The sequence below is a fragment of the Mastomys coucha genome, unplaced genomic scaffold (assembly GCF_008632895.1).
Source record: "Mastomys coucha isolate ucsf_1 unplaced genomic scaffold, UCSF_Mcou_1 pScaffold13, whole genome shotgun sequence".
Lineage (NCBI taxonomy): Eukaryota > Metazoa > Chordata > Mammalia > Rodentia > Muridae > Mastomys > Mastomys coucha.
This window is the reverse complement of record NW_022196895.1, coordinates 85,000,105-85,016,588: the sequence shown is the minus strand read 5'-3', so window position 1 is coordinate 85,016,588 and position 16,484 is coordinate 85,000,105. Positions and strand designations below refer to the sequence as shown.

General features: G+C 35.3%; 1 protein-coding gene and 1 long non-coding RNA gene across 2 annotated transcripts in view; one reads left to right on the top strand and one right to left on the bottom strand.

Moving 5' to 3' along the window:
* Dok6 (docking protein 6) overlaps window positions 1-16,484 on the top strand; it is a 450,168-nt gene that overhangs the window by 407,614 nt on the left and 26,070 nt on the right. The window lies entirely within an intron of this gene.
* On the bottom strand, window positions 7,010-13,768 carry LOC116087447. Its single transcript, XR_004117439.1, has 2 exons — window positions 13,705-13,768; window positions 7,010-7,181 (listed from the first exon to the last, which is right to left on the bottom strand). It is a non-coding gene; the product is annotated as an uncharacterized LOC116087447 (long non-coding RNA).

The following is a 16,484-nucleotide window of genomic DNA, read 5'->3' as shown; positions in this document are numbered from 1 at the left end:
TTCTGACTGGTGTGAAGTGGAATCTCAGGATTGTTTTGATTTGCATTTCCCTGATGACTAAGGATGTTAAACATTTCTTTTGGTGCTTCTCATTTCTGATGTTGTTAATTTGGACACTATCTCTGTGCCCTTTAGTTAGTTTGGTTAAGAGTTTATCAATCTAGTTTATTTTCTCAAAGAACTAGCTCTCGGTTTTGTTTATTCTTTGTATCATTCTCTTTGTTTTTAACTGGTAGGTTTCTACCCTGAGTTTGACTATTTCCTGCTGTCTACTCCTCTTGGGTGTGTTTGCATCTTTCTGTTCCAGAACTTTCAAGTGTGCTGTTATGTAACTTGTATGTGATCTCTCCAATTTCTTTTTTGTTTTTTGTTTTTTGTTTTTTGTTTTTTGTTTTTTTTGTTGTTGTTGTTGTTGTTGTTTTTTCGAGACAGGGTTTCTCTGTATAGCCTTGACTGTCCTGGAATTCACTCTGTAGACCAGGCTGGCCTCGAACCCAGAAATCGGCCTGCCTCTGCCTCCCAAGTGCTGGGATTAAAGGTGTGTGGCACCACCGCCCAGCTTCCAATTTCTTTATGAAGGCACTTAGTGTTACAAATTTTCTTCTTAACACTACTCTCATTGTGTCCCACAATTTTGGAGATGATATGTTTTTATTTTCATTAAATTCTATAAAGTCTATTATTTCTTTCTTTATCTCATCCCTGATCTGAGCAGAGATTTGTTCAGTTTCCATGAGTATGTGGGCTTTCTGTTGTTTTTGTTGCTTTTAAAATCCAGCCTTTGTCAGCGGTGATTTGATAGAATGCATGAGATTATTTCAATCATCTTGTATCTGTTGAGGATTATTTTCTGTCTGATTATAAGCTGTTTTGGAGCAGTGCTGAGAAGAAGGTGCTGAGGAGAAGGTATTATTCTCTTGTTTTGGAGTGAAATGTTCTGTAGATATCTGCTAACTCCCTTTGTATCATAACTTCTGTTAGTTTCACTCTCTCTTTTTAGTTTCTCTTTCAATGACCTGTACTGTTGGTAAGAGTGGGGTGTTGGAAGTCTCCCACTATTATTCTATGAGGTTCAATATGTGTTTTGAGCTTTAGTTAACATTTCTTTTACAAATGTAGTTGCCCTTGCATTTGGGCATATTTCTTCAGAATTGAGACTTCCTCTTGGTGGATTTTTCCCTTAATGAATATGAAGTGACCTTCCCCATCTTGTTTGATAACTTTTGGTTGAAAGTCTGTTTTATTGTATATTAGAATGACAACTCCAGCTTTTTCCTTGGGACCATTTACTTGGAAAACTTTTTTTCAACCCTTTACTCTGAGGCAGTGTCTGTCTTTGTCACTGAGTTATATTTCTTGTATACAGCAAAATGCTGTGTCCAGCATTTATTTATGTATCCAGTCTGTTAGCTTGTGTATTTTTATTGGGGAATCCAGTCCAGTAATGTTGAGAAATATTAAACACAGAAGATTGTTAGTTCCTGTAATTTTTGTTGCTGGAAGTGGTATTATGTATGTATGATTCTCTTCTTTTGGGTGTGATGTGAAATGTTTAATTTCTTATGTTTTCTTGGGTGTAGTTATCCTCCTTATGTTGGAGATTTCCTTCCAGTATCCTCCTTTGGGTGGGATTAGTAGAATTATATGCTTTAAATTTGGTTTTGTCATGGAATATCTTGGTTTCTCAATCTATGGTGATTGAGAGTTTTGCTGGGTATAGTATGTGTTCTCTTAGAGTCTGGATGAAATCTGTCCAGGATCTTCTGGCTTTTAGAGTCTCCGTTAAGAAGACTGGTATAATTCTGATAGGTCTGCCTTTGTAAGTTACTTGGCCTTTTTTTCCTTTACAACTTGTAACAATCTTTCTTTGTTCTTTGCATTTAGTGTTTTGATTATTATGTAATGAGAAGATTTTCTTTTCTGACTCCATCTATTTGATGTTCTGTAGATTTCTTGTACATTTATGGCCATCTTTTTCTTTAGTTAAGGTAATTTTCTTCTATAATATTCTTGGAACCTGGTGCAATACAGTTGGCAGTTTCTGGAGGAGGTGTATTTTTTAAATTGCTCCTGTTTCTGGTTTTGTGCTGGGAAGTAGGCATCTGGAATTATAGTATTTGAAGTCCTTTTTTGTTGTAGATATCTGGTCTCATGGTTGGGTGGTTATTCTATTCTTTGGATGCTGATGCTCATTCTGAATCAAGTGTGGCAGTTGTAGAGTCCCTGAGTCCCAACCCAGGATAGTAGACATGGTTTCCCTTGTAGAGAACAGTTATGTATATCTGTGAGGTACCCACAAAAATAGGAGATTGGCTAGAAAGAAAATCTGAGAAAGGTGATAAAGAAGAGCTTTGGAGATCCTGGGTCAGAACCAAGAGAACAAATCCTAAGGGGATGGAGATGGGCTCAGGTGCGGGAGGTGAGCTCAAGCAGACAGGCTGCAGCAGAACTAAGGGTAAGTCTGTGGAGACTAGTACAAAGGATAGGAAAGAGAATAAAGGTCTACTACCTGAGTATCAGCCTAGTGTGATAGCTTTGGGCTTCTGGTAGAAAAAAGTATTATCAGTTGGCAGAGTCACTAGCAATAGAGATGGGCTAGAAGGAAAGACTGAAGTGGGGCCACCAGGAAAAAATAAGGGGCTCTGGGACTGTGCCAAGAGAAGAAGTTGGTAGGTGTGTGTTGAGCTAGGAGGAGGGGCTCCTGAGGATAGGTTCCAGGTGGGCTAAGGATAAATATGGAGATTAATAAATAAGTGATTACTGCAAAGGTGAGAAGACTACTTACTTTAAGTGAGAAAGTGAAATGTGCAAGGATGAGCATATTGAGGGGATTTGAGTCAGGAAAGCAAAGTTCTGTGCTTTGATATGAATGATAGTTACAAGGGCTCAAAGACTACAGGAATAAATATGCTTAAAATAACTTATTGAGTATAGCAGTTGCTTTTCTCTTTACTATGACAAAATACTTGACAAAAGCAACTTTAAAGGAAGGGTGTATTTTGGCTCACAATCTACAGGTGTAGAATGGTAGGGATATATGGCATGAGGAGGCTATACCCATAGTCAAGAAGCACAGAGAGCTCTTTTCTTCTTTTCATATAGTCCAAGACTCCAGCAGATAGGATGGTCCACAAGCATTCAGGAAGCATCTTCCTCCTCAAGCCTCTGTAGACACATCTTCACCCACATTCACGTTTCCTAGTTAACCCCAAATTCATTCAGACTGACAGTGATTAACTATGATATGAAGCTAGGCTTTTGTGCAACTTTTCTGTATCTTATTTGCATCATATCTATATGTATATTTTATTGTACAATAAAGTAGTTATTTTGTTTAAATATATAATATACTATTACATACATAATAATGTAACCATTTTAACAATGTTAACAAAAAGCTAGAAAGTAACTATATCTTTTCACATCTCTGTACAAATTTAGTTATCTAAAAATTTAGTCAGTCTTACATATTTGTAGAGAAAAGCATTTTCTTTTAATTTTAAGTAATTTTGGAAGTTCTTAAGGAAATTAAAATAATACATGCTATTTTTATTAATTATAGAATTTAGGAGTAAATTATCAGCTTACTGACATTCATAAGTTTTAAGATGACAAATACAATTAGCTTAATGATATGCCATTTTATTTAACTTAATTATACTGTTAATGCAGAGAGAACTATTTTGAGCCATGTAGACATTGTTGAAATTCTCTGCCTGGTGCTGGCAGTGTAATTGTGAGCAGGAAGCTTAATGACAAGGCTGGTGCTATTTATTAATGTCTAAAATACAAGTATTTGTTAGTAATTCACTAATTTTTAAGCAGAATTTCATATTTCTATCAAAAACCTTCATATAAACAGTGAAATAAATAATATTCACTGTTATTTACCAAGATTTTTGCTATTTTTCCATTACTGCTTATATTCTGGCATGAAAACAAGATACTGGAGTTGTAAGCCAAGTGAAACTATTTCCTGACATATTAACTGTTTTTTCATTGTTTTCCACATTCTATTAGAAATAATTATTTGTTAAATAAAAATTTTGTCAACAGCAGTATGCTGACAATTGTATGGTGAGATAAGAATTTACAAATCTAACCTTTACTTATAAGTAAATGAAATCATGAAATTTCACTTGACCCTGAGACAAAATGTAACAGACAGCTTATGAAAAGGAACCATTATTTCAAAATCATTGAGACTGTCCATTACTGCTAAATGTAATAAAGTATCTCTTCATGAATTTCCACATAAAAAGAAAAAAATAAGTCTGTTCTTTAGCTCTGCTTAAATATTTCCAGCATTCTTCTTATAGGCATCTAAAATGGCAAAAATACCCCTACCAAGTCAATAAACTATTAAATGAAATGGCTTTACTAAATTTAAGGCGTAAGATGAGTGCAATGTTAAAAGCCATTTAGGGATTATGTGGGCTAATATACTCAAGATGTGACCTCTCCTGGTCATCTCTAAAATGCTCTAAAAACAACAACAACCTTAGATGCCATTATCTGAGAAATCCTCTAACCCTAACTGCACAGCTTGATTCTGCAAGACGTTGCCTTTCATGTAAAAGCATTAAAAGTAATTATAATACTCTTCTCCCAGCATATAAAATGTAAGGCGATAGGCTGCAATCAGCAAGAAAAGAAGCACTGTGGTCTATATGGGCTCATGATTTGGGTTTTCTTTACTATTTTTATGTAAAAGTAGCTTTTATTCACCAGATGAATTGGCATCTTGAAGACTTGCTGCTGATTAAGCTCACCCTTTCTAATTCTTTCTGAACTCTGATTGGCTGGCTCAACTCATCTGTTCGGGACCAAACTCCCCTCCAAGATAACTGCTTCAAATTGGCTTCTCTTGGCTTCTCACTGAATTGCTCTGATTGGCCTTAAACTTACTCTGGCAATCTGTTCTAATCATCTGGCTCCTTCTTATTCTCTAGCTCATTCTGTCTGTCTGTAACTTGTCTCAGTAAAACTTTTCTGGTAAAATCTTTTCTGTGCTCTTCTCCTGTGAGTTGGAAAATCCTATCTTTGATTCACTCTGTCAAATCTTTCTCAGATTTGTCAGTTTGTCTATCCCTCAGTTAGACATCACTTTCAAACATGACTGCTTCCTTCTATAAACTACCCTTACTTTCATTTTTTGGGTTTAAAGGTGTGTAAAAGGTATCTGTATTACACCTAGAGGGATTAAAGGTGTGTGGCATGTCTGTATTCTGGATAAAAATTTCTCTGCATCTTAAGTTTTTTAAATTTTTAGTATGCTATATAAAGACAATCAGAATCATTCAATTTAGCTTCCTTTTTCTACTGCACTAAAATATCAAAACAATTCTAATGGCACTAATCTATGGATTTCCTCAATTTCAAAGTATTTTAACATTTTCTGTTATATATTCAACTGAGGAGCTTTTCATTAAACAGGATGTTAATTTTTGCTATATTACAATTTATTTCCACCTTATTATATTTTTAAATTGCTCATACAAAGAAGCTAAATCATCACACATTTATTTTGCTTCTACTTAGTGTCTCTTTCCAGAAATCACTTACGTGTTGAAATTACACAGAGTATTCTATGGAAGTATATTAAGTACTATTATTAAACACTATTCATCTATTGTGGTTTATTTGCATACATGTCTGAGAGGCTTGCCATCACACAAAAACATCTTATTCTATTTTGTCAGATCTGATCATTTGGGAAAGAAAAGTCTTCTGCAAAAGCTCCACGTATTTTCCATTTTTCCCATAATAGTTGAATTCCATTTCTTTTATATAAAGATGTTATAATGATTGGTAATACGTATCCATTTTCTTGGCCAACCTGAGTTTCTGAACCAATGTTTGGATACCTTTGATTAATTTGCCCCATTTAAAAATGTTCATGAATGTTACTGTTATTTTATCTAAGATTCTGGAAGAGGCATAAGTTATAGGAATGTATTGCATGTGTGTGTGTGTGTGTGTGTGTGTGTGTGTGTGTGTTTGTGTGTTTGTGTGTGTGTGTATTTGTATGTGTATGCTTTCTTCAACTATGCCTTGCCTTCTAGCTGTCAGCTTCTCACAGTAATACCAATAAATTATGAATCCATCAGTGCATATGAAATCCATTATGAAATCAGAGGCCCTAGAATCCAGTTCAAAAACCCACTAGGTGGCAGCCAAGCCAAGGGGGCATTTTGAAATTCAAAATCTAACAGGTGAGTTTATAGTTATTTTTCTTAACAGATGTTCTCTCCTGTTTTCAAGGCTTAAGATGACCCAGAATACAAAGTCAGTATTATTACATTATGTTCCTTCAATTCTTAAATATTTCATGCTTAGCTGAAAAAAATACCAAAGAATTCCAAGTTTTGTTCTCCAGACTCTAGGTGGGGGAACACTAAGACAATGAGTCTCTTCCTGAACTAGTAAGATGATGTCCTAGATTTAATCAAAGGAGGCATTCAAGTGTACCCCAGTAGCAGGCAACATGCAACCCTGAGTTGCAGTCAAGCAACCAAGGAAAGCACTCTGACAGTAATACAGCCCACAGTGGCTATAGTGACTTGTCTGCTCCCACAGATGATTCAGAAGGCACTGTAAGCCACTTCCTGCCCTTCATAAACTAGCAAAAATAAGTTAACTCTCACATTTCTTTATCTCAAGGGAGACATCACTTTAGAAACCATATAAGAAAATATAACATATGCATGTGTACATTCCGATAGGCAAGTTGTGGGAAGCTGTTCTCACCTCCCAAACATGTTTGCACAAAGGACTTAGAAGCAAAATACTTACAATAGAACAGAAGGAAATGGTTGTTAGGATCCCAGAAGTCCACTTTGCTAGTGGGCCTCATAATAAGGATTTCTTTATTTCTTTTATTTTCCCCAAATTCTTCTTTCCTTCCTTTCACTTTTCCCTTCCTCTTCCCCTTCCCTCCCTCTTTCCCTCCTTCCCTTCCTTTATCTGTTTTTCCAAGTAAAATAAAGAATAACTGACATAAAATAAATTAGGTTGGCAGGATATTTATTTGCTTTTTCCTTAAATAAAATATAATTGTCCTCTCCTATTGGGTGATGATGTTGTGGCTCAAGGTCTTTGTGTTTCTTCCAATTTCTTCCTGTCTTCATGCTTACCAGCTAATTCTCATGGCTGCTGTAACTCAAGACATCATATTCACTCTTAAAAGAAAGAGCAGAAATATTTTCAAGGCTTGTTTTCCTTAATTACTGAATAAAATGTTTCCAGGATTTATATATGACTTCTCTTTCCATTTCATGGGCCATAACTTTAACATATGGTCTTCCTTGTCTGCAAAGAGTCTAGGAACATAAATTGCAAATAACAGAAAGATTGTTTTTATAATCTGTTATCTACCTTTCCAGCTAAAAGAGAATCCTTTGGGATCAAATAATTCCTTGAAATCATTTATTTTTTTCTGAGTATAAAGAAGGAATAATTGACATTGTCTAGGCAAACTTTCCATTTTAAATGTATTCCAAATATATGTGTGTATTATATATATATACACACACACATATATATAATGTGTGTGTGTGTGTGTGTGTGTGTGTGTTCATGCATGCTTTATATGTGTGGGTACATTTCATTTTCTACTTAATTATTTTTTTAGATAGAGTCTCTCAATGCTGCTACCATTCAATGATTAGCTAGTGCATGGCCAATGAGTTTTGTTTTGTTTTGTTTTTTTATTCTGTTTTTAAAGATTTATTTATTATTATATGTAAGTACACTGTAGCTATCTTCAGACACACCAGAAGAGGGCATCAGATCTCATTATTAATGGTTGGGAGCCACCACGTGGTTTCTGGGATTTGAACTCAGGACCTTTGGAAGAGCTGATCAATGAGTTTTAAGTACTCACTTACTTTCCCTTACCCAGTGTGGAGGTTACTGGCATGTACTATGATGCCTTTGTTGTTGTTGCTGTTTCTGTTGCTGTTGTTTTCAGTGGGTACTAAAGATGGGAACTCAGGTACTCCTGTGTGCATATATAGGACTTTCCTCATTAGGTCACATCTCTAGGCTGTGTTTTAATCAGCATTTATCTTGGCAATATATCTTGGGAGTGCCCCTGCATCCTTAATGCTCATAAAGTAGCATTCATAATAGCTATGTGACATTCCATCCAGTATATCTGTATCTTACTTGATATCATCAGCACCCATAGTTGGGTATTTAAATTGTTTCCTCTCTTTAGGGACTTACTTGGCTTGGTTGCTATCAAACCTAAATTGCAATATATCTGATTTTTAGCCAATGTTTCTATAGCTAACTGATCATTTCAGGGTCTCCAAACATTTTGGGGGTGATGTGAACTGTTAAAACAGCCACATAGTGTATGTCTCTAATTAAGTTTCTTCTCTATAGCCTGCTGTGATCCATCCCTCCATTACCAGCAACACCCAGTCTGTTTAATTTTGGTAATGGTAATTTTGCCTGCTCTGAAGCACTGATTAAAATCCACTGATGGCCCTATTTAAAGTCTCATGTCCTCTGTGAGACTTTGAAAGCTTCATGATAGGGTATATTTTCTCCCAACCCTCGCCCTCCTGTCTCCTCATATTGGCTTCCTGTCTAACCAATGTCAATCATTTATTCTTAATTCCTACAAGTTACTCTGTGCAATGATAACAGGATTGGTCAGCAAGTAAATTGCTTGCTTTGCAACCACAGTACCTGAGTTCCAAACTCAGAACCCACTTTTAAAAGTCTGGACATGGTGGTACATGCTTGTGATCTTAGCACATTAGTAAGTACAGACTGATTTCTTTAGCTCACTGGGCAAGTAGCCTAACCAATTAATTTAACTGTAGATCAATAAGAAACACTTACTCAACAAAAAATTGGATAAGGGACTGGCAAGATGGATCAGGTAAAAGCACTTGCAGTCAAGGCTGATGACTTGGCAATCCCCGGAACCCACTAAATAGAAAGAGAGATCTGATTCCTACAAGCTGTCCTCTGACAATACACACACACACACACACACACACACACACACACACACACACCACATGCACACACAGCTGATAGATGATAGGTAGGCAGGTAGATAGATAGATAGATAGATAGATAGATAGATAGATAAATAGATAGATAGATGATAGATAGATAAAAAATTAAATATGATAGCACATAAGAAACAATACCTGGGGTGTTTATTATCTGGCTTCCACATGCATAAACACACACACATACCTACACAAAAACAAAATTGTATAGCTACACCTGGGATTCTTTTTCCAAATGAGAATGATTATAATTTTAAAATAAAATTTAAATTAAAGACAACAGGGCTTATAGAAGAAATGTTCTCCATTAGCTAATGTCAAGGTTTATTATAAATAAGGCAAGCAGAGAATTCCATTGCCAGATCCCATCTTTGAGATTATACCCTCTCTAGACCACCTTCATTAATACATTTCTTGCAGGTCTGTTTGTCTCTCACTGTGAACCATTACCAAGGTCTGAGCACACCAAAGGATCTTTCTTGGCACCCACATCTATCTTTTCTCTCCCTTTAGAGCCACATTATGCTTGATATAGGCATATGTCTAACTATGTCCTGCCAACTTCTACACTAGACCACAATTCTCAAAAGCTAGTAATCATGTCCTTTTTTCCCTTTGTAAAACTGACTTCTAACAAATACTTATTATTATATGTACCTAGTCCCAAATTTCTAGAGAAAATTATCTACTTAAATAAAATTAAAATAGAATTACTTCCAACATGAATTTAAAATAATGAAAGTAGAAACTTCCTCGAGAAACTTCTTTGCTCTTATTACTAGGAAAATTTTGTAAAGAGTATATCATTAGTTTCTGTTAAAAAATGCATTAAATGTAGGTTAAAAGTCCATCAGAAAAAAATTTTAAATAAAGGTCAATTAATAAAAGTTGTCTTACTTTACATTGCCTATGATATTGTAATGATTTATTTAACTATAAAGACTTCTTGTCTCCTAACACTCATAACATTATTGACTGTGTTGCTAAATAACCTTTGAATGTTAAAGAAGTACCTTGATAAATTAAAACTTCTACAGGGTATCGTATAATGTTTGTGACTACAATATTGTATTTTTGAAATGCTTCCTTCTTAAGAGCATAATTGCTAATAATACCACACATATTTGATAATTATTTTCAAAAAATTACTAATAAATAAGGGGAAAGTATATTTTATACAGCATTGAGAAAGTTCCCTGTAAATAAAAAGCAAGCCTGCAGTGAAAAGTAAGTACATTGAATGCAGTAACTTAGATATAAAATGTGCAGAGAAAACCAAGAGGATTTATGTCCATACAAAACCTGTCTGAACTTGATCATCTGATGAAAGAAATTCCAGAAGGATCTAGTGAGTAGCCAAGATTCACAGAAATGACGATGACCCACACTTTGGAAAATAGAATGTAGAAAAGCTTGAAGGGAGATCTTAGGGGATATATTATCCAAAACTCTAACAATCAAAAATCATTCGGCCAAATAAAAACAGAGGTAATTCAGAGAGAAGATTGTTCTTCTCTCCACAAAATTGCACGGGTTGTTTTTCTTGTGACAGACTGCTCAAAGAGAACAAATCAAATGACCAAATCAGAGTTTTTGAGAATTTGTCTGTTGCTTCAGCTCTGGGAATGAAGGTCTAAGGTTCTGAGTCTAGAGTACTTTCATGGAGGCAATGAGTGAGCAGACAGTGTTTCCTTATGCCAGATCCCCACAGCAGCTTAATTAAAGTTTCTAAGCAAGTCAGCTGCTGAGATCATTGAAGTCAAGTCTACATGTTAGGAGTTTAGAAAATGTTCCTTAATTAACAGTTAAATTATGTAAACAACTTATGGCTCTGTGGAGTTTCATATTCTATAATAAGAGTTATACATTCTCATTTATTCCTTTGAGTCCTGATTAGAAACAAGGAGACTTAAAAAGGGATTCCTTACCCATTGATTGAACTTTCTCTGTGTTCTGTCTGCACACTGGAATGTTAGTAGCCTGAACACACACAATTGTTGCTTGTTCTCATGTTCATGCTTTCCTCACATAAACCCTTAGATGAAGAATTTCTGTTGTGGTTGCTATTTATATCTACAACCTGTGACCACAATTACAGCATAGAGTATGAGAATTAGGACAGGACTGGTTCGGCCTCTAACTCGACTCTTTCTGACCCATTCTTGGAGAATCCCAAGGCAATATGTGGATAGACCTTTGGTTTTGAACATTTGCCTAGCATTCATGGCACTTTAATGTCCTAGCATCCTAGGGTTCCAGTACTAGCATTCCATAAAAACTTATATCAAGTGTTTCCTATGAATGTAAGTGCTTGCTCATCAGATCCAGACTGCTCAAAGATTCTGGATGTGCATGAATCAAATTCTCTCTGGCTTTGATTCTGGTGAGTTGTCTACCAAAGGGAGTATCTACAGGACTGGATATAAAAAGTTAAAATAAACTTCTACTCTGTCAATAAGGCATCCCTTTGTACTATGAAAGTTAAGGGTTGCAGGATAAAATATATGAGCAAGCTGTGATTAATGCAGTTTCATGATGAAAATGGAGTCGTATGATGGAGAGGTTAAACACCTACTCATTAACAACTATTATAACTAAGGATCATGAGTAAGTCAGAGGCTGCACAGGACATAATGGAAAATAGCCCCTGTTCTGTAGATTATAGTGTAAAGGAGACACCCATACTGCTGTCTTTATTAAAATAATTTAACTATTAAATGACCAATGAAGACATTAAAATAGTCACCAAAAAAGTATTTTTATCTCACGAGTAAAAGTTCATGAACACGTGTAAGGTGGTTTTATTTCCCCTGTTCTTTAATAGAGGATAGAATAAGAAGAACAAGGTTTGAAGGTGCTCTTGACAGCTATTGAGAAATGTCACAAAAAATGAGTAACGACAAGCAATGACCCAAGAAAGAAAATGCTGATTGAAAAGGTGAAACAAATATAGGTATTTTTAAAATAACATAGCCACCTACAAAATAAGTGATACCTTAATTGTAATTATACCTGTTTCTGCAGGTTTGTGTTCTTCATTTAATATTCCATGAAACTATGACACTATTAAGACTTCTCATGCGTAAAAGAAAATGCATAGCAAGCCATACTGTTCCACAACAGTTTTATCACACATAAATCCTGATGTAATATAAAGCAATTTATTATGCATGTATATTTATATAGATATGTATACAAATATATATATATTTCTTAATCAAGGTTCTCTAGAGAAACAGAGCCAGTAGGATGGTGTGTGTGTGTGTGTGTGTGTGTGTGTGTGTGTGTAGAGAGAGAGAGAGTGAGAGAGAAACAGACAGACAGAGAATTATTAGCTCTTCATTAAATTATTAAGTTGTGTCTCATCTGAAAGGCTGAGAGGCTGAGAGGCTGAGTTTCTCAGTCCTTGAGGCTTGGCCCTCATTATCTGGAATAGTCTCACAAAGCCTATCTCACAATGGATGGGTATTTGCTCAGTTCACAAGGATTGGTGTTTCAGCATTCCTACTTTTGCACCACAACCTGGGAGGTTTTTGAAGAGCTGTTGGCCTTTAGTCAGAGATGGAAACCTAGAAACACTACTTCTGATCATCTCAAAGGAAACAGTAAGAACCGAATGAATCATCTAAGAAGGAAATAGGAAGGCTCATCATCAAGAGGAAAGGTCAGGTTAGCAAAAAGTGAAGTGAAATACAGCCCTTCTACTATGCCCCTCCTATCTGGGCTCTTACCAGAAGGTGCCAACCATACTCTACACTCAGGGGTTAAATCTCTCACATCAATTAAAACAATAAAGATAATTCTACAGGTGAGGCTCCCTATTCCAGTGATTCTCATTTGTGACAAGTTGACATTAAAATGAACCATTGCAATATGCAAATATACAATGCTTAATAACTATCAGTTAATAATTGTCACAGTTTCCTGATAATATTGTTACATATTTGAAGGATTACCTGAATTTTTTTACAAAATAAGAATAAGAGAAACAGTTATAATAATCTGGCCTTGCAAACAAGTTTTCTTTATTATTAAGGAAAAACTTATATTAACTTACTTGACCTTGGAGAGTAAGTTTTGATATTTATGTCTTAAATATTTAATTAATAGTAAAGAGGAGATCATGTGTTGTCTTTTACTGCTTATTTCTTAAAATATTTTTAACTGAAGTAGTATTATATCAACTTCCCTAAACCCTTTCTCCCTCCAGACCCTCCCAGCTATCTTCCCTAAAACCCCTCCCATGCCCCCTACTTGCTACTTGATAGTTGATAACTTCTTATATTCAATAATTTTCAGTCTATTTTAAAGTTTTAAGCTGAAATTTTGTTCTGCTCTTTTAAATGTCTTTCCTATATGGGATCATTTTATCAGCAAGTTCAGTACAGTCTCATCTAAAGATTTTTGCTCTGTTTACAGTTAGTAGGACAATTTCTGTCATTAATGGAATCCACACCGTTTAGAAATTAGTATTAGGGTGCCTAAATTCTTTCAAGAAGGCAACTGAATAAAATATTCTTTCTAATTTTGTATGTTATATATAACACAACACTTAACAATGTTGAAATATTATATTTAATAATGTAAAAGGTCAAATATTCAATGTGAATGATCTTTGAAACAGTTATACCAAATGCCACATGAATTACAGTATAATTAATGAGCTTACCTCATATTTATTAGGCAGATCTGATTATTTCCTTTAAAACACAAGAACCAAGCACAATAACAGTTAAACAAATTTTGCAACTGCTTCCCTGGATACAAACGAGAAATTCTGGTCAAATATACACATTTTAACTTACATTTATAACAACCAGGGTATAGTATAAACCTCATTTCCAATCATGATATTCGGGGGGCTGGTGAGTTGGCTCAGCGGGTAAGAGCACTGACTGCTCTTCATGAGGTACTGAGTTCAAATCCCAGCAACCACATGGTGGCTCACAACCAATCATGAAATTCCTATGACCATCAACCTTAAGGATCTGTATTTTGCCAGGCACACTAAGTAATCATAGATAGACTTCACCAGAATGATTTTTATATAAAATCTTTATGTTTAGGGATAAACCTATTCATAAATTGGATTGCTGTTACAGCCTTATAAATTTCTAAAATGTAAACACTGGCTGACCAGGTCCATCATGTATTCAATTTTGAATTCCTATAATAAATTCCTATAAGTCCTATAATGTTTTATGCAAATTCAGTCAGAAGATGCCAGGGGACATATAAAGAGTACACTCCATCTCATTGCTAATTATGGAAATTGTCAAGCTCCATAGTTTATTGGAAGTATGCTGATATGGATCATTTTCTTACTCCTGGTCACAAACCACTATAATTTATGGAAATTCAGATATTATCTAAGCCAGTAGCTCTTAAAACGTAGTCCTGAAATTAATCCCATCAACATACCTCCACACAGCTTGTGAGAAATACCAGTTCTGCCCTGCAAACACCCTAACCTACAGAATCAGAAATTCTAGAAGGAGAACTGGGAAACTTGTATTTATTTATTTTTATTTGTGTATGAATGTGTGGAGGAGGTGCATGCATGCACTTGGGCAAACATTTCATGGTGCATGTCAGTGTACCTTGGGTCTTGACTCTTGTCTTTTATTTTTCTTGAGATAGAGTTGCTTTGCTATTATTAGTGTTTGCCACAACACTCCCTAGACTATGGCCTACAGTTTCTAGAGATTCACCTCTCTACACCTCCTTTCTACTCTTCTTCTATACCTGCCATAGGTGCACTGAGATCATGGAGATAAATATGACCTATCCTGCTTTTACATGAGGTCCTGAGACTCAAACTGAGATCCTCCTGTCTATTCAACATACCATACCCATTGAATCATTTCCCCTTCCCAGAAGCCCATATTTTAAAAATTCTGGATGATTCTACTGTGTATCTGAATTACAGACAACTCGGACTTATGCTTTCCAGTTCTGTGGGTGACGTTAACACAATTATAGAGCCTCAAAGTAAAAAAGAATCTCAGATTTCCTGGCTTTCCAAAGAAAGGTAATTCATATTTTTAATTTTTTTATGAAATCAAATCCAACATCCATGATAATGAAAGGGGAAATGAATTGCCCCATCCTACTCTATTTCATGCCACCAGAACAAAGATTCAAATGCAGTAAGTCACAGAATGGAACATACCAAGGGGAAGTGTGACAAATGTTTTGGCAACTCTTGAAGAAGAGAGGAGGGAGGAAAGCTGGTAGCCCAAGCCTGAGAAGTATGGCTGCACAAGTGAAAACAAACAGGAAGATAGATGCTTCAATGAGCCTGGATGAGAATGAAAAGGGGAACTTCACATCACTCCCCCATGTACAATACAATATCACTTGCTTCAACAGACTTGTATCTTTTGTGTCATTTCAAACTCCAACAGAGAAAACAAAGTAAGAAGCAATGATATATGACAGAGAGACCTGCTACAAACTGTGTTAAAGCAATTAACTGGAACCACAAATCAAGCATGACACACCTGCAGTGTTGGTATGCTTAGTGCTACACAAACATTCTGTACACAAGGTAATGCCTAACAAAGAACATGGCTGCAAGAATACACAATTTACTTACAAGAGAGCAAAATGACAGGTGATAGAAAGCCTGATACCAAACATGTTCTTCTTTATAAATGTTTGTTAGGTTAAGCTCCAAATAAAATATTTAGTATTTTTCAGTTGATGACTCTAAAACTGAAATTTCAAAGATTATATAGACCATAGAAAGTTGGTAGATAGTAGATGCTAGAATAAGACAGATGCAGACTGATGATAAAAGATAGATGAAAGATGATAGATAATATATAGAAATAGATGATGATGATGAAGATAGATAGATAGATAGATAGATAGATAGATAGATAGATCAATAGACAGATAGACAGATAGATAGATGATAGACAACAGATAGAGATAGATGACAGATGATAGATACATAGATACATAGATGATAGATAGAACACAGAAGAACCTAATAGTCGCTATTTGACTAATATTTTGTTTTGCTTTGTTTCATTGGTTGATAAACTTACATGAAATAATTACAGTTCTATTTTTGGATTTATGTTTAATATCTTCTCAGGTTTATGAAAATACTAATTTGTATGGAAATAAATATATTTTTCTGAAAATAAAACATTATGACTTAAGAGAAAGGAGAGGAGCCAAATACACAGGTACAGAGAAACATCTTCATTCAACCCCTATATTGTTATAGCTTTTAAAACATTAAAGCAGGCTCATTAATCTATTAGGAAACCTTCCCCAATCCAATTGCTCTCAATTTGTACAGTGTCAAATTCCAGACAAGAAAAGCCTGAGGCTTTACCAGGCTCATTTCCAAACTTCCTGATCCTCTGAACCCTGGAAGCATAGCAGATGGTCCTGCATTCCCCTCTGCCAACAGGATCCATTCTTTAATATCTC